This window comes from Balaenoptera borealis (genome assembly GCF_965194805.1).
Source record: "Balaenoptera borealis genome assembly, chromosome: 7".
Taxonomy (NCBI): Eukaryota; Metazoa; Chordata; class Mammalia; order Artiodactyla; family Balaenopteridae; genus Balaenoptera; species Balaenoptera borealis.
The window spans coordinates 8,080,900-8,108,426 of NC_138864.1; the positions used below are offsets into that span (position 1 = coordinate 8,080,900).

Below are 27,527 nucleotides of genomic sequence, written 5' to 3' on the forward strand. Positions count from 1 at the left end.
TAGATTTATTTCTTGGTATTTTTTGATGCAACTGTGAATTGGATTGTGTTCTTAATTTTTTTTCTGGTAGTTAATTTATACGTTCTAATTGTTTTTTGGTATCATCTTTAGGATTTTCTATATGCGGTATCTGTCATTTGCAAACAGTGACAGTTTTATTTCTTCCTTTTCAATTTGGATTTCTCATTTCTTTTTCTTATCTGATTGCTGTGGGTGGGACTTCAAATACTATGTTGACTAGAAGTGGTAAGAGTAGGCACCCTTGTCTCACACCTGATCTTAGAGGAAATGCTTTCTGCTTTTCACCATTGAGTATAATTTTTGATGTATCTTTGTCATATATGGCTTTTATTATGTTGAGGTATGTTTAATCTATACCCACTTTGTGGAGAGTTTTTAACATGAATGAGTGTTGACTTTTTCCAATAGTTTTTTCTGCATCTACTGAGGTGATCATATAATTCTTATTCTTCAGTTTGCTAGTATGATAATCATGTTTATTGATTTGTGGATATTGAACCATCTTCGCATCTTTAGGATAAATCCACTTGATCAGGTGTATAATCCTTTAATGTATTGTTGAATTTGGTTTCCTAATATTTTGTTGAGAATTTTTGCATCTACATTAACCACAGATATTGACCTATAATTTTATTTTTTTGTGATGTCTTTGTCAGGTTTTAGTATCAGGGTGATGTTGGTCTCATAAAATAAGTTCATAAGTGTTCATTTTTCTTCACATTTTGGAATAGTTTGAGAAGAATAGGTATTAACTCTTTTTTAAATGTTTGGTAGAATTGACCTGTAAAGCCATCTATCCTTGCCTTTTGTTTGTTGGGAGTTTTTTGATTAATGATTCAATTTCATTACTGGTAATCAATCTGTTCATATTTTGTATTTCTTCCTCATTCAGTCCTGAGAGATTGTTCATTTCTAGGAATTTGTTAGTTTCTTCTAGGTTTTCCATTTTATTGGTACATAATTATTTGTAGTAATCTTTTTTGATACTTTGTATCAATATTTCTGTGTTGTCTGTTGTAAGTTCTCATCTTTAATTTCTGTTTTATTTATTTGAGCCCCCCCCCCTCTTTTTTTCCTTGATGAGTCTGCCTAAAGTTTTATCACTTTTGTTCATCTTTTCAAAGAACTGGCCCTTAGCTGTATTGATCTTCTCTATTATTTTTCAGTCTCTATTTTATTTATGTCCACTCTGATTTTTATTATTTCTTTTCTTCTACTTATGGTGGGTTTTGTCTGTTTTGCTTTTTCTAGTTCCTTAGGTGTAAAGTTAGATGGCTTATTTTAAATTTTTCTTGTTTCCTGGGATAGGCTTGTATTGTTGTAAACTTCCCCTTTATAACTGATTTTGCTGTGTCCCATCAATTTTTGATTATTGTATTTCCATTGTCATTTGTCTTCAGGTATTTGTTGATTTTCTCTGAATTCTTCAGTTACGCATTGATTGTTTATAGTATGTTGTTTAGACTCTACTCGCATGTGTGATTTTTGCAGTTTTTTTCTTGTAGTTTATTTCTAGTGACCATACAATTGTGGTCAGAAAGGATGCTTGATATGATTTCAGTCTTCTTAAATTTATTGACACGTGCTTTGTTGCCTAGCATAAGATCAATCCTGGTGAATGTCTCATGTGCACTTGAAAAGAAAGTATATTCCACTATTTTTGGATGTGATTTTTTTTTCACATTAAAACATAAATATGACATTTTCTTTTTTTTAAATATCTTTATTGGAGTATAATTGGTTTACAATGCTGTGTTAGTTTCTGCTGTATAACAAAGTGAATCAGCTATACATATACATATATCCCCATATCCCCTCCCTCTTGCGCCTCCCTCCCACCCTCCCTATCCCACCCCTCTAGGTGGTCACAAAGCACCGAGCTAATCTCCCTGTGCTATGCGGCTGCTTCTCACTAGCTATCTATTTTACTTTTGGTAGTGTATATATGTCAATGCCACTCTCTCACTTTGTCCCTGCTTCCCCTTCCCCTTCCCTGTGTCCTCAAGTCCTTATCTGCAGTGAGGTGGATGGACCTAGAGTCTGTCATACAGAGTGAAGTAAGTCAGAATGAGAAAAACAAATACTGTATGCTAACATGTATATATGGAATTTAAAAAAAAAATGGTTCTGAAGAACCTAGAGGCAAGGGCAGGATGTGATGTTTGTATATATATCTATTAGGTCTATCTGGGCTGATGTGTCATGAAAGGCCAGTTTTTCCTTATCGATTTTCTGTCTGGATGATCTGTCCATTGATACAAGTGAGGTGCTAAGTCCCTTACTATCTATTATTGTGTTACTGTCAATTTCTCCCGTAATGTTTCATAACATTTGCTTTATTTATTTAGGTGTTGCTATGTTTAATGCATATATATTTACAATTGCTATATCTTCTTCTTGGATTGATCTCTTTATTGTTATGTAATGTCCTTCCTTGTCTCTTGTTACAGTCTTTGTTTTAATGTCTCTTTTGTCTTATATATCTATTGCTATACCAGGTTTCTTTTTATTTTGATTTGCATGAAATATCTTTTTCCATCCTCTCACTTCTCACTTTCAGTCTATGGGTGTCTTTAGATCTGAAGTTAGTATCTTGTAAGCAGCATATGTATTTTTTTTAATCCACTCATCCACATCCACTGTATATCTTTTAATTGGAACATTTGGTCAAGTTACATTTAAAGTAATTATTGATAGGTATGTATGTATTGCCATTTTGTTTATTGTTTTCTGGTTGTTTGTGTAGTTCTTTTTTGCTCTCCTTTTGCTCTCTTCCCTTGTGATTCAATAATTATTTTTAGTGTTACATTTGCATTTGTTTCTCTTTTTTTTGTGTGTATATCTATTATAGGTTTTTGGTTTGTGGATACCATGAGAGTTATATGTATCAATCTATATATTTGTAATTATTTTAAGTTGACAATCTCTTAAGTTTGAACACATTCTAATCACCTTATTTTTTTACTCCCCTCCTTACATTTCATGTTGTTGAAGTCATATTTTACATCCTTCTCTTTTGTGTATCCCTTAACTTAACAACTTACTGCGGATATAGATGATTTTACTAATTTTGTCTTTAACTTTTCTGCTAGCTTTATAAGTGATTGATCTACTACTTTTACTGTATGCCTTTATCAGTGAATTTTTTCCTTTCTTTTTCTTTCTTTCTTTCTTTTTTTTTTTAATTTCTAGTTGTGGTCCTTTCAGAAGTCATTTGAACATTTCTTGTAAAGCCAGTTTAGTGGTGTTGACTTTTTAAGCTCTTGATTGTCTGTAAAGCGCTTTATCTTTCTTTCAAACCTGAATGATAGCCTTACTGGGTAGGGTATTCTTGGTTGTAGGGTTTTTTTTTCCCCCTTTTCCCTTTGACTATATCATGACCCTTCTCCCTCTGGCCTGCAAAGTTTCTGCTGAAAAGTCAGCTGATTTTCTTCGAGAAGTTCTATTGTATATAAGCAGTGTTTTTATCTTGCTGCCTTTAAGATTCTCTCTTTACCTTTAATTGTTGCCATTTTAATTGTAATAGGTCTTGGTGTAGACTTTGGGTCTATCTTGTTTGGTGCTGATTCCTGGACTTGGATGTCAGTTTCCTTCCAAAGTTAGGAAAGTTTTCTTATTTATTCCAATAAGTTATCTGCTCCTTTCTCTCTCCCTTCTCCTTCTAGGACCCCTATAATGGAAATGGTAATGTGCCTGATATTGTCCCAGAGGTGTCTTAAATGATCCTCATTTTAATTATTTTTTTCTTTTCTGCTTGTTGATTTTCACTATTTTGTCTTCCAGATCACTGATCCATTCCTCTATATCATCTAATCAATTGTTGATTCCTTCTAGTGTATTTTTTATTTCATTTACAGTATTCTTTAGCTCTGTTTGGTTCTTCTTTATATCTTCTAATGATTTGTTTAATTTCTTACTGCATTTATCCCTTCTTCTCCTGAGTTTAACATCTTTGTGATCATTACTTTGACCTCTTTATCAGCTGGATTGCTAATCTACATTCAGTTCATTTTCTAAAGTTATATCTTGGTCCTTCATTTGGAACATATTTCTTTTCCCCTTCATTTTACCCAATTCCCTGTTTATTTATATGTGTTGGGTAGTTTGGTTATGTTTCCAGATCTTGGAGAAGCAGCATTAGAGTGAAGACATCCTATGGGGTCAAGCAGCATGCTCCTCTCTGATCACCAGAACTATATGCACTAGTGGAGACCCTCATGTGGCTGCTTGTGCCCTGCTGTTGTGACTACTGTGGGCATGCTGATAGGAGGGGCTGGCTCCTGCCCAACTGGCTGTGAGGCTGTACATTGTGCTGTGGTTATGGGTCCAGTGGAGGGCAGAGTAGGCTTCCTACACAATTGGCTGCATGGCCTGGAGGGATGCAGAGCTAGTGTAGGCCTGCTGGTGGGTGGGACTGGGTCTCTGGCACTAATAGGCTAGAGGGAGCATTCCAACATGGCACTTGCCAGCACTAGTGTTAAGTTGGTAGGACAAATTCCACAAAATATTTACTGTCTGCCTCTCCATCCCTGAGTGAATAACAGTTGCCTCCTACCTCTCCAAGAGGCTCTCCAAGAACAGCAGTTGGATCCTACCCAGGCTCCTCTCAAACAATTGACTATGTACTGGAACTCAGAATGTGAGATTTTGTAAGTGCCTTTTAAGAGTAGAGACTCTATTTCCTATAGCCTTCCAGCTCTCTGGAACATAAGCCCTGTTTTCATTCTGAAAATCAGACATTTTGGGGGCTCTTCTTTCCAGTGGAAGACCCCTGGGCTTGGGAGTTCTGACCCCCTGGTCCTCGGGAGAACATCTACAACTGTGATATTCCCCCTTTTGTGGGTCGCTGATTAGGGAGTGTGGTTCCTAACTATACACTTTCTCCCCAACTTCACCTCTCTTCTTCTGTTTTCTTCTTTACGTCTTTAGCTGTGGAGAATCTTTCCTGCTGGTTGTTCTCAGAGTTAGTTGCTTTGTAAGTAGTTATAATTTTGTTGGATCTGTGGGAGGAGGTAAGTTTAGAGTTTTCCAGCTCCACTATCTTGACCACCTTCCTGCTAAATATATTATTTTTAACATAGGATTAGTGTGTTGACTCTGAGTCCAGCAAATTGTGAAATTGCTTACTATGTACACTAGTTTGTAGATTTGTACATTTTTTTCACTTCCTATATGCACAATTATCTGTGAAAAATATCTGCCTTGCTTATACTTCTCCAATTTTTAACCTTTTCCTGCCTTATTGAATTAGCTAGAGTAACCAAAACAATATTAACTTTAAGTGATGATAGTGGACATCTTGCCTTTTCCCTAATTCAAGAGGAAGATATTTACTATTTTGCTATTTGATATACTAGTAGCGCTAGATGGTTTTGTATAGTTTAAAAATGTATGGAAGGTTTTTCTATTCATACTTTGTTGAGAGTTTGTTTTTAATTGTTAATTTTATCAAATGATATTTTTCTTGCACCTCTTGAGTTGAACATGTTTTTTGTCCTCTGTTTAAAACGGCAAATTGCTTTAATTATGTTTTTTGTATATTACACTAAATTGCATTCCTGGGTACATCCTTACAGTATAATATTTTACTTTACAAATATTCCTTGATTCAATGGGCTGTCTTTACAGAATTTTTTGATCACGTTTATAAGAGATATTGGCCTATACTGTCCCTTTCTTTTGATGTCCTTTTCAGCTTTTAAAATTAACCTAGCCTCATAAATAAATGTGGGAGTATTTACTATTTATTTTAATTCTCTGGAAAAATTTGTGAAAGACTGTTATTATGTCTTTCTTAAAAGCTTGGAAGAATTCACCAAAGAAACCATCAGGCTTAAACTTTACTGGTGAGCATTTTTTCATTAATGACTCAATATTTTTGAAGATTACTCAACTTTTCTAATTCATCACATGTCAATTTGGGAAAATTTTGTTTTTCAAGGAACTTATCAATTTCATCTAATATTGGCATAAAATTATCCATAGTATCATATTATCATCTTTTTAGTATGTTTAGTATTTAGAGTGATGGTAATTAGGGTTTTCTTATTTCCTTCAGTATTGCTAGGGGCTTCTCAATTTGATTCACCTTGTCAAAGAATCAAACTGTTTTATTTTTAGATTATTTTCCACTGTATGTCTCTTTTCTACTTTTTCTGTATTTCTAGAAACTATTTTGATATTGAGTTCTCATTTTTTTCTATGTTCTTGGAGTTTCCATGTTCTTACTGTTCCTTTGTTACCTTTTTTTTTTTTTTTTTTTTTTAGAGTTCCATTTCTTTCTTTGAACTTATTGTCTTTATATACAGTAACTTTTAGTTTATGTAAAGTTTTTCCTCTCTGCGTTTATACAAAGTAATATGTTCTAAGTGAAAAAGAAGATTAAGTTTTTAAAATAACTAAAGTCTGCTGAGTCAATGATAGCACATTACTATGAGCAAGTTTTTCTTCCTTGCTAAAATGAAGCATTTTGTTATTATCTACCACCTCATCATTTATCCTGTGAACATCTTTAATGATGAATTATAACAACACATATTTCAATTCAATGTATTTTTTATCTAGAGACTTTCCCTTTCAACTGTTTCTGTTAGCTTTAATTAATTGGCTTTTATTAATTAATTTAAATCTTTGATCAAATAATTTTAAGCTCTTACATGATATCTGGCTCATTGAAATCAGTCAAGTGGTCAAGGAGGAGTTTGAAAAAAATAATTATTCCAATGCATACAGGTTAGTTTCATAAATTATCTGATATCTATCCTCTTATCTTATTATTAGATTTAGTAATTTTCTCTTTACCTAGTCTTATTCAACTCCAATTTAGCCTCCACACTTCATCCAGTGTTATTTTTTTTTAAACATCTTTATTGAAGTATAATTGCCTTACAATGGTGTGTTAGCTTCTGCTTTATAACAAAGTCAATCAGTTATACATATACAATATGTTCCCATTTCTCTTCCCTCTTGCATCTCCCTCCCTCCCACCCTCCCCATCCCACCCCTCTAGGTGGTCACAAAGCACCGAGCTGATCTCCCTGTGCTATGCGGCTGCTTCCCACTAGTTATCTATTTTACATTTGGTAGTGTATACATGTCCATGACACTCTCTTACCCTGTCACATCTCACCCCACCCCCTCCCCATATCCTCAAGTCCATTCTCTAGTAGGTCTGTGTCTTTATTCCCGTCTTGCCACTAGGTTCTTCATGGCCTTTTTTTTTTTTTTTTTCCCTTAGATTCCGTATATATGTGTTAGCATACTGTATTTGTTTTTCTCTTTCTGACTTACTTCACTCTGTATGACAGACTCTAACTCCATCCACCTCATTACAAATACCTCCATTTCATTTCTTTTTATGGCTGAGTAATATTCCATTGTATATATGTGCCACATCTTCTTTATCCATTCATCTGTCGATGGACATTTAGGTTGCTTCCGTGTCCTGGCTATTGTAAATAGAGCTGCAATGAACATTTTGGTACATGACTCTTTTTGACCTATGGTTTTCTCAGGGTATATGCCCAGTAGTGGGATTGCTGGGTCGTATGGTAGTTCTATTTGTAGTTTTTTAAGGAACCTCCATACTGTTCTCCATAGTGGCTGTATCAATTTACATTCCCACCAACAGTGCAAGAGGGTTCCCTTTCCTCCACACACTCTCCAGCATTTATTGTTTCTAGATTTTTTGATGATGGCCATTCTGACCAGTGTGAGATGATATCTCATTGTAGTTTTGATTTGCATTTCTCTAATGATTAATGATGTTGAGCATTCTTTCATGTGTCTGTAGGCCATCTGTATATCTTCTTTGGAGAAATGTCTATTTAGGTCTTCTGCCCATTTTTGGATTGGGTTGTTCGTTTTTTTGTTATTGAGCTGCATGAGCTGCTTGTAAATCTTGGAGATTAATCCTTTGTCAGTTGCTTCATTTGCAAATATTTTCTCCCATTCTGATGGTTGTCTTTTGGTCTTGTTTATGGTTTCCTTTGCTGTGCAAAAGCTTTTAAGTTTCATTAGGTCCCATTTGTCTATTTGTGTTCTTATTTCCATTTCTCTGGGAGCTGGGTCAAAAAGAATCTTGCTGTGATGTATGTCATAGAGTGTTCTGCCTATGTTTTCCTCTAAGAGTTTGATAGTGTCTGCCCTTACACTTAGGTCTTTAATCCATTTTGAGTTTATTTTTGTGCATGGTGTCAGGGTGTGTTCTAATTTCATACTTTTACATGTACCTGTCCAATTTTCCCAGCACCACTTATTGAAGAGGCTGTCTTTTCTCCACTGTATATGCTTGCCTCCTTTATCAAAGATAAGGTGACCATATGTGTGTGGGTTTATCTCTGGGCTTTCTATCCTGTTCCATTGATCTATATTTCTGTTTTTGTGCCAGTACCAAACTGTCTTGATTACTGAAGCTTTGTAATATAGTCTGAAGTTAGGGAGCCTGATTCCCCCAGCTCCATTTATCGTTCTCAAGATTGCTTTGGCTATTCGGGGTCTTTTGTGTTTCCATACAAATTGTGAAATTTTTTGTTCTAGTTCTGTGAAAAATGCCAGTGGTAGTTTGATAGGGATTGCATTGAATCTGTAGATTGCTTTGGGTAGTAGAGTCATTTTCACAATGTTGATTCTTCCAATCCAGGAACATGGTATATCTCTCCATCTATTTGTATCATCTTTAATTTCTTTCATCAGTGTCTTATAATTTTCTGCATACAGGTCTTTTGTCTCCTTAGGTAGGTTTATTCCTAGATATTTTATTCTTTTTGTTGCAGTGGTAAATGGGAGTGTTTTCTTAATTTCACTTTCAGATTTTTCGTCATTAGTGTATAGAAATGCAAGAGATTTCTGTGCATTAATTTTGTATCCTGCTACTTTACCAAATTCATTGATTAGCTCTAGGAGTTTTCTGGTAGCATCTTTAGGATTCTCTATGTATAGTATCATGTCATCTGCAAATAGTGACAGCTTTACTTCTTCTTTTCCGATTTGGATTCCTTTTATTTCTTTGTCTTCTCTGATTGCTGTGGCTAACACTTCCAAAACTATGTTGAATAACAGTGGTGAGAGTGGGCAACCTTGTCTTGTTCCTGATCTTAGTGGAAATGGTTTCAGTTTTTCACCATTGAGGACAATGTTGGCTGTGGGTTTGTCATATATGGCCTTTATTATGTTGAGGAAAGTTCCCTCTATGCCTACTTTCTGCAGGGCTTTTATCATAAATGGGTGTTGAATTTTGTCGAAAGCTTTCTCTGCATCTATTGAGATGATCATATGGTTTTTCTCCTTCAATTTGTTAATATGGTGTATCACATTGATTGATTTGTGTATATTGAAGAATCCTTGCATTCCTGGGATAAACCCCACTTGATCATGGTGTATGATCCTTTTAATGTGCTGTTGGATTCTGTTTGCTAGTATTTTGTTGAGGATTTTTGCATCTATGTTCATCAGTGATATTGGCCTGTAGTTTTCTTTCTTTGTGACATCTTTGTCTGGTTTTGGTATCAGGGTGATGGTGGCCTCGTAGAATGAGTTTGGGAGTGTTCCTCCCTCTGCAATATTTTGGAAGAGTTTGAGAAGGATAGGTGTTAGCTCTTCTCTAAATGTTTGATAGAATTCACCTGTGAAGCCATCTGGTCCTGGGCTTTTGTTTGTTGGAAGGTTTTTAATCACAGTTTCAATTTCAGTGCTTGTGATTGGTCTGTTCATATTTTCTATTTCTTCCTGGTTCAGTCTCGGCAGTTTGTGCATTTCTAAGAATCAGTCCATTTCTTCCAGGTTGTCCATTTTATTGGCATAGAGTTGCTTGTAGTAATCTCTCATGATCTTTTGTATTTCTGCAGTGTCAGTGGTTACTTCTCCTTTTTCATTTCTAATTCTATTGATCTGAGTCTTCTCCCTTTTTCTCTTGATGAGTCTGGCTAATGGTTTATCAATTTTGTTTATCTTCTCAAAGAACCAGCTTTTAGTTTCATTGATTTTTGCTATTGTTTCCTTCATTTCTTTTTCATTTATTTCTGACCTGATCTTTATAATTTCTTTCCTTCTGCTGGCTTTGGGGTTTTTTTGTTCTTCTTTCTCTAATTGCTTTAGGTGCAAGGTTAGGTTGTTTATTCGAGATGTTTCCTGTTTCTTGAGGTAGGCTTGTATTGCTATAAACTTCCCTCTTAGCACTGCTTTTGCTGCGTCCCATAGGTTTTGGGTCGTCGTATCTCCATTGTCATTTGTTTCTAGGTATTTTTTGATTTCCCCTTTGATTTCTTCAGTAATCACTTCGTTATTAAGTAATGTATTGTGTAGCCTCCATGTGTTTGTATTTTTTACAGATCTTTTCCTGTAATTGATATCTAGTCTCATAGCGTTGTGGTCGGAAAAGATACTTGATACTATTTCAATTTTCTTAAATTTACCAAGGCTTGATTTGTGACCCAAGATATGATCTATCCTGGAGAATGTTCCATGAGCACTTGAGAAAAATGTGTATTCTGTTGTTTTTGGGTGGAATGTCCTATAAATATCAATTAAGTCCATCTTGTTTAATGTATCATTTAAAGCTTGTGTTTCCTTATTTATTTTCATTTTGGATGATCTGTCCAATGGTGAAAGTGGGGTGTTAAAGTCCCCTACTATGATTGTGTTGCTGTCGATTTCCCCTTTTATGGCTGTTAGTATTTGCCTTATGTATTGAGGTGCTCCTATGTTGGGTGCATAAATATTTACAATTGTTATACCTTCCTCTTGGATCGATCCCTTGATCATTATATAGTGTCCTTCTTTGTCTCTTGTAATAGTCTTTATTTTAAAGTCTATTTTGTCTGGTATGAGAATTGCTACTCCAGCTTTCTTTTGATTTCCATTTGCATGGAATATCTTTTTCCATCCCCTGACTTTCAGTCTGTATGTGTCTCTAGGTCTGAAGTGGGTCTCTTGTAGACAGCATATATATGGGTCTTGTTTTTGTATCCATTCAGCCAGCCTGTGTCTTTTGGTGGGAACATTTAATCCATTTACATTCAAGGTAATTATCGATATGTATGTTCCTATTCCCATTTTCTTAAATGTTTTGGGTTTGTTATTGTAGGTGTTTTCCTTCTCTTGTGTTTCTTGCCTAGAGAAGTTCCTTTAGCATTTGTTGTAAAGCTGGTTTGGTGGTGCTGAACTCTCTCAGCTTTTGCTTGTCTGTAAAGGTTTTAATTTCTCCATCGAATCTGAATGAGATCCTTGCTGGGTAGAGTAATCTTGGTTGTAGGTTTTTCTCCTTCATCACTTTAAGTATATCCTGCCACTCCCTTCTGGCTTGCAGAGTTTCTGCTGAAAGATCAGATGTTAACCTTATGGGGATTCCCTTGTGGGTTATTTGTTGTTTTTCCCTTGCTGCCTTTAATATGTTTTCCTTATATTTAATTTTTGACAGTTTGATTAATATGTGTCTTGGCATGTTTCTCCTTGGGTTTATCCTGTATGGGACTATCTGTGCTTCCAGGACTTGATTAACTATTTCCTTTCCCATATTAACGAAGTTTTCAACTATAATCTCTTCAAATATTTTCTCAGTCCCTTTCTTTTTCTCTTCTTCTTCTGGGACCCCTATAATTCGAATGTTGGTGCGTTTAATGTTGTCCCAGAGGTCTCTGGGACTGTCCTCAGTTCTTTTCATTCTTTTTTCTTTATCCTGCTCTGTAGTAGTTATTTCAACCATTTTATCTTCCAGGTCACTTATCCTTTCTTCTGCCTCAGTTATTCTGCTATTGATCCCATCTAGGGTATTTTTAATTTCATTTATTGTGTTTTTCATCCTTGCTTGGTTCCTCTTTAGTTCTTCTATGTCCTTGTTAAATGTTTCTTGCATTTTGTCTATTCTATTTCCAAGATTTTGTATCATCCTTACTATCATTATTCTGAATTCTTTTTCAGGTAGACTACCTATTTCCTCTTCATTTGTTAAGTCTGGTGTGTTCTGACCCTGCTCCTTCATCTGCTGTGTGTTTTTCTGTAGTCTCATTTTGCTTATCTTACTGTGTTTGGGGTCTCCTTTTCACAGGTTGCAGGTTTGTAGTTCCCGTTGTTTTTGGCATCTGTCCCCAGTGGCTAAGGTTGGTTCAGTGGATTGTGTAGGCTTCCTGGTGGACGGAACTAGTGCCTGAGCTCTGGTGGATGAGGCTGGATCTTGTCTTTCTGGTGGGCACGTCCACGTCTGGTGGTGTATTTTGGTGTGTCTGTGGCCTTATTATGATTTTAGGCAGCCTCTCTGCTAATGGATGGGGCTGTGTTCCTGTCTTGCTAGTTGTTTGGCATAGGGTGTCCAGCACTGTAGCTTGCTGGTCGTTGAGTGAAGCTGGGTCTTGATGTTGAGATGGAGATCTCTGAGAGATTTTTGCCGTTTGGTATTACGTGGAGCTGGGAGGTCTCTTGTGGACCAGTGTCCTGAAGTTGGCTCTCCCACCTCAGAGGCACGGCCCTGATGCCTGGCTGGAGCACCAAGAGCCTTTCATCCACACGGCTCAGAGTAAAAGGGAGAAAAAAATAGAAAGAAAGAAAGAAAGAGGCTATAATATAGTGAAGTAAAATAAAGCTATTGTAAAGCAAAGCTATACAGACAAAATCTCACCCAGAAGCATATGCATATACACTCACAAAAAAAAGGAAAAGGGGAAAAATTAATATATCCTGCTCCCAAAGTCCACCTCCTGAATTTGGGATGATTCGTTGTCTATTCAAGTATTCAACAGATGCAGGCACATCAAGTTGTTTGTGGAGTTTTAATCCGCTGCTTCTGAGGCTGCTGGGAGAGATTTCCCCTTCTCTTCCCTGTTCGCACAGCTCCTGGGGTTCAGCTTTGGATTTGGACCCGCCTCTGCGTGTAGGTCGCCTGAGGGCGTCTATTCCCCACCCAGACAGGACGGGGTTAAAGGAGCAGCTGCTTCAGGGGCTCTGGCTCACTCAGGCTGGGGAGAGGGAGGGGTACGGAGGAGGTGGGCTGAGCCTGCGGCAGCCGAGGCCGGCGTGACGGTGCACCAGCCTGAGGCACGCAGTGCGTTCTCCCAGGGAAGTTGTCCCCGGATCACGGGAGCCTGGCCATGGCGGGCTGCACAGGCTACCGGGAGGGGCGGTGTGGAGAGTGACCTGTGCTCACACACAGGCTTTTTGGAGGCGGCAGCAGCAGCCCCAGCGTCTCACGCCCGTCTCTGGGGTCTGTGCTGATAGCCGTGGCTCATGCCCGTCTCTGAAGTTCGTTTAGGCGGTGCTCTGAATCCCCTCTCCTCGCGCACCAGGAAACAAAGAGGGAAGAAAAAGTCTCTTGCCTCTTCGGCAGCTGCAGACTTTTTCCCGGACTCCCTCCCGGCTAGCTGTGGTGCACTAACCCCTTCAGGCTGTGTTCACGCCGCCAACCCCAGTCCTCTCCCTGCGATCCGACCAAAGCCCGAACCTCAGCTCCCAGCCCCGCCCGCCCCGGCGGGTGAGCAGACAAGCCTCTCGGGCTGGTGAGTGCTGGTCAGCACTGATCCTCCGTGCGGGAGTCTCTCCACTTTGCCCTCCGCACCCCTGTGGCTGCGCTCTCTTCCGTGGCTCCGAATCTTCCCCCCTCTGCCACCCGCAGTCTCTGCCCACGAAGGGGCTTCCTAGTGCGTGGAAATCTTTCCTTCTTCACAGCTCCCTCCCACTGGTGCAGGTGCCGTCCCTATTCTTTTGTCTCTGTTATTTCTTTTTTCTTTTGCTCTACCCAAGTACGGGGGGAGTTTCTTGCCTTTTTGGAGGTCGGACGTCTTCTGCCAGCGTTCAGTGGGTGTTCTGTAGGAGCAATTCCACCTGTAGATGTATTTCTACTGTATCTGTGGGAAGGAAGGTGATCTCCGCGTCTTACTCTTCCGCCATCTTCTCTCCTGCCCCCCCCCCCTTTGTTACCTTTTTGAGGTGAAATCTAAACTATTGATTTTCAGTCATTTTTCTTTTTTAATACATGTCCTTAAAACAATAATTTCCCTTTTAAGCACTGCCTTAAATGTGTTTCACAAATATTGTTATGTCTCATTTTCATTATCATTTATCTAAAATATTATTTGATATCAATTTTGACTTCCTAACTGATGCAGGCTTCCCTGGTGGTGCAGCCATTGAGAACCCACCTGCCAATGCAGTGGACACAGGTTTGAGCCCTGGTCCAGGAAGATCCCACATGCGACAGAGCAACCAAGCCCATGTGCCACAACTACTGAGCCTGTGCTCTACAACCCATGAGACACAGCTACTGAAGCCTATGCACCTAGAACCCATGCTCCACAACAAGAGAAGCCACTGCAATGAGAAGCCCGCACACTGCAATGAAAAGTAGCCCCCAATCACTGAAACTAGAGAAAGCCTGTGTGCAACAACAAAGACCCAAAGCAGCCAAAAATAAATAAATAAAATAAATAAATATAAAAATCTAACTGAGGCAAGAATTATTGAGAAATGTATGGATTATTGTGCATACATTTGGAAAATTTTAGTTCCTTTTTTATATTAATTCCTAATTTAATTCCACAGAGGTCAGAAATATATACAGATTTATTTTAATACTTTTAAGTTAGCTAAGGCTTGCTTTCTTGACCAGAATGTGATATTTTTTGTTAAACATCCCATGTGCATTCAAGAAGAATATTTATTCTACTTTTTGGATGTACAATTCTAATATATTTATTGGTTAAGTCAAATTCTTAAAGAATGTTATTCAAATATATTTCCTTACTTTTTCTGCTAACTTAATTATCATGGGTGTGAATGTGTTTATTTCTTCTTTAGTTTTGTAATCTCTTGATTACAGAAATGTTAATTTTAAGTTATATGTTTTATTTTTATACTATTATTGTTAAATTTTTAACTTTATGCTATTTTATTTTATTTGGTGCACACGAGTTTAGAATTATCTTTCTCTCAAGTTGATAACTTAATCATTAAGTATTACTCTTCTACTCTACTAATGCTTTTTGCTTTAAAGTCTGTTGTTGGATGGTGTCTTCCAACATCCAATGGAATCCAATACCATTCCAATGGGTGGTATTACCCACCCATCCTTTTAATTACAACATATCTGGCTGTGTGTCTTTGGAGTAGTATTTGTATAATGGTTATTATGATTTTTTTTAAAATCCAGTTTGACAATCTGTCTTTAATTCGTCGTAATTTTATTTACATTTAACACAAATGCAATATAATTGTGAATAAATCTATCATTTTGCTATTTTAACATTATACTATAATCTCTACTATTCTTACTTATTTGAAAGTTTATAAATATTGGTACAAAATTTCATGTTTCTCCTATATGTATCAAAATATTTCTAGTTTTTAATCTATCTACAATTTTACAATAATTGTTTTGCAGGCAAAATTAAGGGCTAAAATTATCATTAATTATTGCAGCAATTTTCTTTTGAAATATTAAAAATACTTCAGTTTATAAATAAGATTGCAGCATATGAGGTAAATTGGAGCATTTTCACTACAGGTTTCTTCTGGAATGTTGCACTATATTTGACAATAAAAAGTACATTTGGCCTCTATTTCTTCCAATGAATGCACTTCATTTATCCTGGTGGTTTGGCTGGCCTGGAAATACAGTTGGGCCCTTCATGTACTTCTAATCACATTTGGTGGAATACAGAAAGTAGAGACAGGAAGTCTGTGCATATATAGAGCTTCAAGAACTCTAAGGAACAAGTTAATGGAAAAATTATGTACTTACTTTACACAGTTTTGAACTTCAAGGTATGTGCAAAGGATGAATAACTCTGAAATGTAACAAGGAACAATGAAGTCCCAGACACATCCTTTGTAAAATCCTAAAGGCTAACACCAAAATGGTTTCTGTCCTGCAAGAAAATGTACTGGAATTTAAAGTATGGAAATTAAATAAGGTACAAAGTTCTATACAAGTGCACCGGATCTTTCTAACAATGGAGAAAAATAAATTAACTTTGTAAATAATCTTCCTAGGATGTGTCATTTCTGAAGCTTTTTCCTCTAATCCTTACAGTAACTCCATGAGAAAAGCAATTAGAAATGACAGATAAATCTTTGGATTTAAAACATTTTCTCAAAATGTTCACAATAATTTTAAAAAAGCTTGAACAAAGTATTTAAACACATGAGAAATACAAAAGGTCAAACCTCAATATTAAGAGATAAGCACTGCATCAAGAAATAAATGGCTTGGGTATATCCTTGGGGAGTATACATATGCACACGCATGCACACACACACACACACACACTTATATATTCATATGTATGACTAACAAACATTTATTAAGTCATTAATATGAACTAAGAATTGTGCTTAATATTTTATTTAACTTATTTATTCTTCAAAATAATCATCTAAAGCAGGAGATATATATATATATATATATATATATATATATATTTTTAGCAGAAGATATTTTTAACTCCATTTGATTTAAGAGAAAAACAGGCAATGAAAATTTGAATAATTTGCCTGAGTCACTCAGGGATTAAATAAAGACCTGGAATTTGCACAAGCAAGAAATCTTAGAAAGACTTCCCTGGTGGTCCAGTGGTTAAAACTTCACCTTCTAGTGCAGGAGGTGCCAGTTGGATCCCTGGTCAGGGAGCTAAGATCCCACATGCTGTGCAGCCAAGAAACCAAAACATAAACAACAGAAGCAATATTGTAACAAAATTCAATAAAGACTTTAAAATGATACACATCAAAAAAATATTTTAAATAAATAAATATATGGGAAAAATGCAGACAAACAGAGGACCCTCAGTGGGGGAAAGTCAGCACATTGTTTTCTAAGCTTGCTTTCTTTTTTTTTTTTTTTAAGATAAACTTCTTTTCTTTTTAAGTCTTTATTGAATTTGTTACAATATTGTTTCTGTTTTTTTATGTTTTGGTTATTTGGCCACCAGACATGTGATCTTAGCTGCCCAACCAGGGATTGAACCCATATCCCCTGCCCTGGAAAACTAAGTCTTAACCACTGGACCACCAGGGAAATCCCCTCTCAAATATTTAATTAGATTATTCTGTTCATATTTCACATCATTTATTACTTTATCTTGTTAAAACATCTATATAATTATATTTAAAATCTGTTCATCTATGATTTCTTATTCTTTGTACTTGCTTACTATATCTCTTGTCAACATTGCATTTTTTGTTTGTTTGTTTTTACCTTACTTTGTTGTTTTATTTTTTCTACGTGCATGTACTATAGGAGTAAGTAATTGATGACCTGCTCTTAGATTAATCCACTGCTATTTGTTGTCATAAGTAATGTGATTTGTTTTACTTCTTTAATCTTTTTCCATGTTTTTAAAAATTTCCTCATATTTTTTTTTCATATTAGTGAAGTGAGAGTCGTAATTAGAAATAAATAACAACTATCTTTTTAAAACATAGTTGAATCATAGTCTGTGGGCCTGTGTTAATAATTAAACTTGTTTTTTCAGAATATGTGTGTACTGATCCATGACATTGCTTTTATTATAAATTAAGCTTTTAAATCAATTATCTATCCATCTATCTGTCTATCTCTGTGTCTATCTGGCTCTCTAACTATCTTGCTCTTCACTGGTAGCAACCAGGCTTTGTGTGTTGATCTACTCATCTGAGTCATCCAGGGAATCTCCATTTCTCCATCTATTTGCAATGTCACAATATTTGGATGGAAAAGAGTTAATGTGCTTCCTCAAATCATTTTAATTAATTCTTTTTATGTTATGAACTATAGGCAAAATATGTTCAACGTAATGTTAGCAGGGGGATATTCAAAGACGATGAAATAAACTGTATTATAGAGGTCATGCTTTAAACAAAGAGACTGAAAAGTTATTTATTTTAAACATATTTCCTTAATTATTTATTTATTTAATTTCTTTTTGGCTGCATTGGGTCTTCTCTGCTGCATGCAGGCTTTCTCCAGTTGCATCAAGCAGGGGCTACTCTTGTTTGAGGTGTGCAAGCTTCTCATTGCAGTGGCTTCTCTTATTGCAGAGCATGGGCTCTAGGCACGTGGGCTTCAGTAGTTGCAGCACCTGGGCTCAGTAGCTGTGGCTTGCAGGCTCTAGAGCACAGGCTCAATAGTTATGGTGCACAGGCTTAGTTGCTCTGTGGCACGTGAGATCCTCCCGGACCAGGGATAGAACCCGTGTCCCCTGCATTAGCAGGCAGATTCTTAACCACGGTGCCCCCTGAACCATTTTCATGGGAGGTCCCATGAAAAGTCATTTTTAAAAGAAGTCTGAGAAACAGAATTCTGATGGATTAGTGAGATATGATAAACTATTTTTAAAGTAGAAAAAACAAATTTTAATCATTAAATAAAAAGTACCATGCATTTAACTGACACGATAAGACTGCCCAGGGTGTTTCGCTTGCAGATGTAAGGAGAGCTTCCAAAAGGAGCTGGCATTTGAATTGAATTTTGGAAGATGAATACTATTTCTCTGGGAACTTTGGTCTGATGGCTTAACCACCTTGAAGTATGCCAAGTGCCATCTTAATTTAGATAAATTTCTAAACAGACCTATATCCATTCAGCTATTTATTTAATTTTCATCAACACACCACCAATTTTAAATTAGATGAATGAATTGTTGTCCAAATTGATGCTTAACCTTCCAAAACATCAGGTCATGTTACGGTTACTTGGGATGATTAAAGAAGTTCATGCTTTGTAGCATAAAATGACAGCAAGTTGACTTTTTCTTCATTGCCCTTATCTGTGAAGAGGTTTATGTTTCTTTACAAGGTTGTTTAAGTTTTACCAAGTTCTGCTCACTGTGACTTGTCTTTCACCCCCTTACATTTCCCAAGAGTAATTTAAACCATCTGGTTCTGAGAGATGGTGCACTGTTACCTTCCTAGTGAGTTCATCTTGAGAATAAACAGTTATATATAAGACATTTTAAAAGCTTGCATTTGGCATCACAAATTCACATATAAGTGAATTTCTGTTCTTTACACTAACATTTTGCAAGTACCTTTCTTGTTGAAACATGCCATTGGGAAAAACAATCTGTTTTGCTAATGCTTTAAGCTATTTAGAGGGTAAATTCTGTGCTTTATATGCATGGTTTAGCTTATATCTCATCATAGGGGAAGCAAAGAGAAAATCTGCTCTGGTGTGTTTTTATAAATGCAGTTGCAGAAGAACTGACAGCTGACCTATTTTCTACTAACTTAAAAAAAAGAAAAAGCTATGTTAGAGTGAAGTAAGATGGATGCTATCTTAAGTGTTGATGAATAATATGGTTAAAATTGTGGTAAGATTCCTTTAAATAAATGAGATTTATCTTTTCTTTTGATTATTCATTCTCTCTCTTATTGTGTGGTTTAAATTGTTGTAATTTAGGTTTTTTCTTTTTAAGTTTATAACTTTTTTTTTTTTTTTTTTCTGAATTAAAACGTTAGAAAACCATGTCTGGAATGGATAATTGCAGTTGATTGCACGGGATTTTCCAGTAAGTGTTTATAAAGAATATTGACCATATCCATTAACTGAGAGACTGTCTTGATTGGCAAAGGAGAAAGTTGTTGTCAATGTAAAACCATCTTCATTAACTCTATTAATGAAAGCAAGAAGATAATAGATAACCTTGAATTTTTCATTTATGTCTTATTCCAGGGTTTCCAAGGGCAGAGCAATGACATTTACCCCTGATAAAATGTAGAATCACAGGCCTTCAGAACAAGAAGGGATGTTAGAGGTAAAGGGCACCCATCTGAATGGTGAGCACTGACTTCGCTGTGCATCTGGTCTACACGTTGCACAGAACAGTAGAGGTTCAGCAGCCTTGATTAACTTCCAGTGTAAGCCTGCCATGTTTGCACTGCCAAGAGTTTTATTTTGTTTTATCCTATTTGATTCTTATAACAATCTGGAGAGTTGCCTATTATTATGAACTCCCTTTTGAAGATATTGAAATGAAGACCTAGATGAAGTGATTTTCTCCAAAGCTATACTGTTAGTAAGCAGTAAACTGTAAGTTGTATGCTTACCTGGAGCTCTTCTTTTTCTCTCAACCATAATAATAAATATAAATAAATGAATTCCTGAGTAGGTAAACGCTTCAGGTCCTATTACTGTGTCATGAATTATACAAAACAGGCTTAAAATGACCATTTCACTTTGTTCATAGTTTTGTTAGTGATGAAATTGAGCAGGGCTCTGGTAGGAAGTACTTGCTTGGGACCTTTGTGCAATTTCAGTCAGATAGAGGCTGGGACTGCAGTCATCTGAGAACTCAACTGGGCTGGATCAAAATGGTGTATTTACCTGGCAGTGAAACAATGCTGCCTGCAGGCGTGGCTCTCCACTGGGAGTAGGCATGGAGAAGTGGTTATTTATGGACCTTAAAGCACAGCAGTGTCAGTGTCGCCTGGCTTCTTCCATTCTATATAGACCCTTCCAGAGAAATAAGAGGAAGCTGTATGGTATTTTACGAGCTATCCTTAAAGTTACATAGCATCATTTCCATCATTCTCAGTTATTCAAAGCTGTCACAAGATCACCCTGTGGCAAAGGGATGAGATGTTAATTGTACATCTTAATAGAAGGAAAGTCAAAGTACATGTTTACATTGCCAGAATGTAGAATAGTGCATTACATTCATTAACATCTGTATCTTGTCCAGTCACCAATAATTTACTAAGGACCTATTACTCTCAAGGGCGAGTTAAAGTTATATCATTTTTCCCAGTTCTTTAGGTATATATGTATATTTAGCCTGTTCTATAAGATTACATACCCCAGGAGGTAAATGCTTGCTGCCTGATGACAAAGTGATGAAAATCCACTCTGCGGTAGTTGCCATTCTCTGTTTCTGACCATATGCTAAAGGATGTGTCACTGGGCACGGCAAAGGTCAAATGTCATTAACATATGTAGTCTTCACATGACAGTTACAGGATCTTTCCTTTGGAGAACTTCACACCATGTCATGGATCAACAATAATGTCCTTTTTTTATTTCTTGATTACAGAGAACCTTAATTTTTTTTCAGAATGTGATCTGTTTTGATGAAATTAGTTAGCTTTTGTGATTTGACTATAATCTTCACTAATTGTTTGACCGTGATGTGGAAACGATTGTTTGGCATACTCAGATAAATAAAACTCTATGATTTATGTCAATCCTTGTTTGTCCCATGTTTGGAAAAGAAATAATACTTTCTGTAAGCAAAACGAATCACAAGTACTATAAAATGCATTTACATTTGAGGGACCATGTTGACATTGCTCCATTTCAGACCAACTGAGTACTCGGATTATCTTTTAATCTCTGTTGGTCCAGTTCATGAATCTGGGCCATCCAAAGGGAGGACTGTCAGAAGAAAATGATTTTCTCTCTTTATCTCTATTAATCATAAACTTTACACCTTGTATGTTGATTTCTGCAAAATCCTTTTGTATTAGTATTTGTATTTCTAGTTGTGTATTTCTGCTGTAGCTGTGTATGAAAAATATCACTCACCATATCAGTAAACAAAGGATTTTGCAGCCATTAAGCCCTCAGTCAGGGCAGCCACCCCCAACTGTGCACCCTGAGGGCATTCAGGATGGAGAAAGGCAGGATACTAGCCTTAGATAGTTAAGGTGTGTACCAAAGAAATGATTTCAATGAGCCCAGACTCATGCATCTTCCCATACATAGAAAAATGCTAAATTCATTACCTTGAGATGCCTGGTTTTCATTTTTTAACAGTACTCTTGAAGTTTCGACTAGCTGGGTTTTGTTGCAAAACTCCTGTACCTCCTGGCTCCTCCCTTACCTCTTTGGAGTGGCCCCCCTTTGGAGCAAACCCTCGGAAGAGGCTGTCTTCTGGGCTCAAGTCCTCAGAAAATTCGCCGAATAAAACATAATTCTTAACATTTAGGTTGTGCTTTTTTTTTTTTCAGTCGACATACAGAGCAAATCAAAAACTTAGTGGCTTAAAGCAACATGAATGTATTCTCTTACAGTTCTGGAGATCAGAAGTCTGAGGTGGGTTTCACTGGGTTAAAATAAAGGTGCTTGCAGGGCTACATTTCTTTCTGGAGGTTCTAGGGGACATTCTGCTTCCTTGCCTTGACCAGCTGCCATAGGATGTTCACAGTCCTTGGCAGGTGGCCCTTCCTCCATCTTCAAAGGCAACAATGAGTGGTCTAGCCTCCCACATGGCATCACTCTGGCACTGCTTCCCTAGTCACATCTTCACTCTGTCCTCTTCGGTCCCCTCTTCCACTTTAAAGATCCATACTTTGTACTGGGCCCCCCCCAGATAATCTAATTTAGGAGAATCTCCACTTAAAGTCAGTTTGATAATCCACCTAAGTTCTTCTTTGCCATGTAACACAAAATATTCTCAGGTCCTGGGAATCTGAACAGGACCACAGAGCATGGGCATTATTCTGTCTACCACACCTTTGTTCTTGCTGGAATATCTCAGTTCTTTTGCTATCTTTATTGTTAGAATTTATTATAAACTCAAGTCTTCCAAACTCTAATTCACCTACTCTATCAAACCTATTTTTTTTCTAAAACCTCCCTTCCCATGGCACTTGGGTCTCACAGTATAAATAGTCTAATAATTAGAAATACCCTGTAGTGAGAGGTATTGCCTCAGGAATGAGAGATGCTAAAAGGATTCAAGCTTTGATTAAGTTGAATGAGATAATTAAAACATCCTATCAAAGCAGGTATAATTCTGTGATTCTGAGAGTTACATGCTGAAATCTGTATCTATATATAAAAAAAAAAAAAAAAAAAAAAAAACGTAAAGTATCCATTCCTCAGCAAATGGTCTGTCCTTTAAAGGATGAGAGTCGAGTCCTATGATTCTGGATTGTAGAGAGGCTGAAAAGTGTTCAAGGCTGTCTGGTCTTAGAGAATTCCTTTCCTCTAGGGTGGACCATAGGTTGTTAAGTTGATTTCAAACAGGCATCCTCATGACTCTTCAAATAAAATTGAATGTGACACAGTTTATCATACCTGAGTTGGCAAACCTTCATGATAAAGAAAACTGGGAACAGGATCTCATTTGAGCCTTTGAGCATGCTATTTTCCTCAGCTAGCTCATTTTATTTAGTCAACTTGTCTTTTTTCCAGAACTGAAAGTTCTAGTATACTATAAAATAATTGGGGTACTTAAAGAAAATTTAAACATTATTTGCCCAAATTGCTCACTTATGTTATTATCATTGCCACAGAGATGAGTATTTTAAGGCAAAGTCAGAGAGAGTAGCAAGATAAAACAAACTATACTTTGCTCTCTGACAGCAGAAAATAAAAGTTATTCCACAGCCAGACATCATTCTACTGCTCATTTGGGTCACCCAAGTCCATCTCTTGTTGTAAAGCAACATGTTAGTTCAACTTTGAGAAGAGTTTCTGACTTATGCTTTCCTGGATGGACCAGGAACTCCATTGAAATTTATGTAAAATACCTAAGAGAAAAATAAAATGGATTTTCAAAGGGTGGAAAGAACGTGAGCAGACGTGAGAGTCAGTGTGCCTGCCTATAAATTCTGCTTCCTCTGCTTCAGCAGCTGAAGTTTAACCTTTTATCTTTTTAGTTTGCTCGAAGCAAGAAATGCTTCGTTTCAATTCACGATTCCTAAATGTTCTCAGAAGAGATCGTGGCATACTTTCTCTTTGCCCTAAAATGCTGGCCTTCTGCTACAGAATATTCTTCCTACAGCAAAGTCGTTTATTTTTTTGCCAAGTGTGCTAAGCAATTTGTGCATGCATACAGACACACTGGACACACACAACACAGGCTTTGGAAGTGAAGGAAAGACAAAGCTATGATTCTGATACTATATCTCATCTTGCCATTCTTTTCCAATTTGATGTTTTCTGGCTTATGTGCTAAGTTCATCTTAGTTATATATACTTTTTCTAACCCACTGTAGAATCACATTTATTTTTTTCCCAGCAGCTTACAGCACAGTCAGCCACAGCGAAGATGGAATTATCCTGTCAGAAATTGTAACATTAAATTACTCTAGGGAAGCATGCAGGTGCAAAACATGTTGTCTTTTAATGCAAATTCGGGGATTCTAATCCAAACACAACTTCGCTGCATATCTACCACGCAGACTAAAAATAAAACTGATGCATTCATGATTTTATGCCTGTGTATATGTATTTAAATTTAACTCAGCTAAAAGCATTACTTCTAGATAAGAATAGAAATGTCTAACTTTTTTTAATGTCCTGAATCTTGTTGATTTACACAGTAGCCATTCCCTAAAGTACATTTAATATCACTTAATACTTTTCCTAAATGTTTTCCAAAATCAGAATATGAGATTCAACCAATTATATTCAACAATAAAAAAATCCAATAAATGTTGCCATAAGAAAAATTATTCAGGGGGCAGTGGCTTATTTTCTTTGAACACCATTTATTTCTTTTATAGATTTTTTTCTTCAAGATAAGAAAAATACTTACAGTGTTTATAAAATTGTAAAAAAAAATCCAAAAATTATATGCACAACTCATTGTTATGTTATAAATCTCACTTGGTAAAAACACTGAGACATCTAACTGAGGATTCCTTATACTTCTCCTTCTCTTATTGATATAAGAATATTCAATATTAGTTATATGAAACCATCCCTTAGAAACTCAAGGTTTAGAAAAAAAAATTCTAGCATATGACTATCTAGGAATCACTCCAGATTGTAAAACAATATAGATAATTTGTGAAGTCAGCATGTATTTAATCCTGGTGCAAACTGCAACTTCTCCTGCAGAATCTACCCTGAAGTTAAATGAGGAAACTTGAGATATGTTTGTTTGTTTTGTTTTATTTTGACCACAAAGGATATCTTCACTCTCTCCCTCTAGGCAGAGTCAAAGTTAACTGGGAGAGAAATGCAGTTCAGCCTTCACAACTCAAAATGGTGATTGGCAAAGGAAGGGAGGATTTGAGAAAATGAGTGTCACAAAAGTAAAGGTTCAAATGAGGTGTGTGTATGTATGTATATCTGATTTTGCAAAGGGGATAACCTATTTAACTATAAGAGAGAGGGAAAGAAATTTTAATTTAAGTGTCTCCTAAACTCCCAGAGCGAGAAGGTATGTTCAGAAAAAATTAAAAGCAATTAATAAATAAGATGCAAAATTAATTTGCAACAAAAATAAAGACTGATACATATTACTATATCAATATTAAAAGAAATAACTTTTGTTCATTAAAAGGAGCCTAAAGAATGTGAAAACAAAGGAATTTATAGGAATAAGGAAAACAGGGTACAGAATAAGAGTAACTTTAGAAGAGTGGGAAGAAAGAGATTATGCTGCTGGTTTGCAGTATACCATTTTATGAGAAAATTTTATATTTTAATGGTCCTAGTTTTTACTTAGATTTTAGGTTCACGGGAGCTTGCTACATTTAAAAAAATAAAATCAAATAAATAGGAGCAAACTATACATATTCTAGTAATAAGAGTGTGGGATAGACAAGGAATTGTGTTTATTCCCAGTTCCTGCCACTGAAGTCAATAAGGAAAGACAGAAATCAAAGGAAATAAAATGAATCAAAAGGCTTTTAAATCATGGTTCTGTCAATAATGCTGAGACAATCAGTAAGCTGAACAAGAAATATGAGAACATTACTCAGAATATTGCACAAAGATATAAAGATATGAAAAGTATGAAAGAAAGTCAAGAGGAACGGGGAAGAGGATGAGAAGTCCTAACATACATTGAATTGAGCGCAGAAGGAGAGGATGGAGATAAAGGGGGGAGGTCATATGCAATGGGATAAAAATGGTGAATTTTTCCAAACTTGATAAAATGCATGATCTTCAGATCGAAGAAATACATTAAATTCCAAACAAGAAACAATAAAATGTATCCTCAGAGAGAAGCTGTAGAACATCACAAACAAAGAGAAAATCCTTTTAAGTAAAGAGAAAGAAGAGGGAGAGACTTTCACAAATAAAAGGAAAAAAAAAAGACATTGAGGAAAAATAAAAAACAAAAATAAAACACAGCTAATTACTGAAGATTCTCTATTTTCATTAGTTTATTTTTATGTATTAAGACTTTCTAGATATATAAATTTCCACAGTTTACTCAAAGACAACATGAAAAAAATATGCCTAAGACTAGTTAGTAATCCAGTCAAAAAAACTATAAAACCAAAAACGCCAGGTGCAAATATTTTAAGTGAGTTTCTTTTTCTACACTTTTAATTAGTAGATATTGATTGTGCAAACTCTTCCAGAAAAGAAAAAAAGCCTCACACTGATTTATGGTACTGAGGCAAATGAGAATTCTCATACACTACATTGGGAATGAAAATTGGCACATTTACTTTGGAAAAAAATTTGCATTATCGAAGAAATTGAAAATGCATATAGTCTACTATCCAGGCATTTCCTCCCTAGATACATCCTGTATGGAAACATTCACACTAGTTAAGAAGGATGATTAGCAGACATTTGGTTCTGTCCAAAATGTCCTTAAGATATTTGGTCCATAAGATACCTGGTCCAAGCCAAAATGTCCTTGAAATTTGATCCTATCAGAAATGTTCATAAGCATATTTGGTCCATGCCAAATAGTTTTGGACAGGACCAAATAAACATCAAACACCTTTTGGCATGGACTAAATGTCTTATGGACATTTTGGAAAGAACCAAATGTCTTGCAAGTACAAAGACACATATGTAAGATGGCTTATTTCACCATAAACACAGTACATGGTAAACACATTGTAAACATCCCAAATATTGATTAAAATAGGGGTAGATGTGTAAATTGTCAAAAGTTATAAAATGCAAAACTATACAGAAAATTAAATACACAAACTGATCCTGTATCAACAGTGTAAATCTAAAGAACATAATATATTGAATAAAAAAACATTTTTGAATGGACTGTGTACAATCACACATGTGAAAATTTTTACTATTCAAAAAGTCACTAATAATTTTTGTGCATTCATGTATGTGTGGGATGAAAGAGAAGATTATTATCCAACTTCAGTAAGATGATTACAAATGTGACCAGAACTGTGGAAGAATAAGTTTGGTGAGGATGAAAAAGAGACTGTGCCACCAACAGTACTGTAACATTTTATAACATTTCATAGCATTCTTTATAAAAGTTACAAGAAACACATATAGAAAAGAGTTAGCATTGGCTAAATATGTTCTCTATGCTTGAGATATGTCCTAAAAAGTTTTTATATATCCCAACATTATACGTGCTTAATATACTCTTGGTTCTTTTTTGAAATTATGGTGTTAATGTTTAATTTTAATACTATTATTTGATACAATAAGAAATGGTCAACTCTATCTTGTTATCAGCATTCTTCCCCATAAATTTACTGATCTAGGTAGTAAAAATGTTTGAGAACCATTAGTGTAAAGCATGTTATTAATAGCCTCGAGGAAGCATTTTAATAGGCAGTGGTTACTAATGGGGTATATCCCTGGGCAATCTTGCAAATGAAAATCCATAAATTTCTCATTACATCATTTGGTGAGTGAAATATGA

General features: G+C 36.0%; 1 long non-coding RNA gene across 1 annotated transcript; it reads right to left on the bottom strand.

Moving 5' to 3' along the window:
• Nucleotides 1–5,567: 5,567 nt before the first annotated feature.
• LOC309632133 lies at nucleotides 5,568–24,882 on the bottom strand. The gene is made up of 2 exons (XR_014246749.1): nucleotides 13,927–24,882; nucleotides 5,568–6,263 (listed from the first exon to the last, which is right to left on the bottom strand). It is a non-coding gene; the product is annotated as an uncharacterized lncRNA (long non-coding RNA).
• Between the last annotated feature and the right edge of the window lie 2,645 nt (nucleotides 24,883–27,527).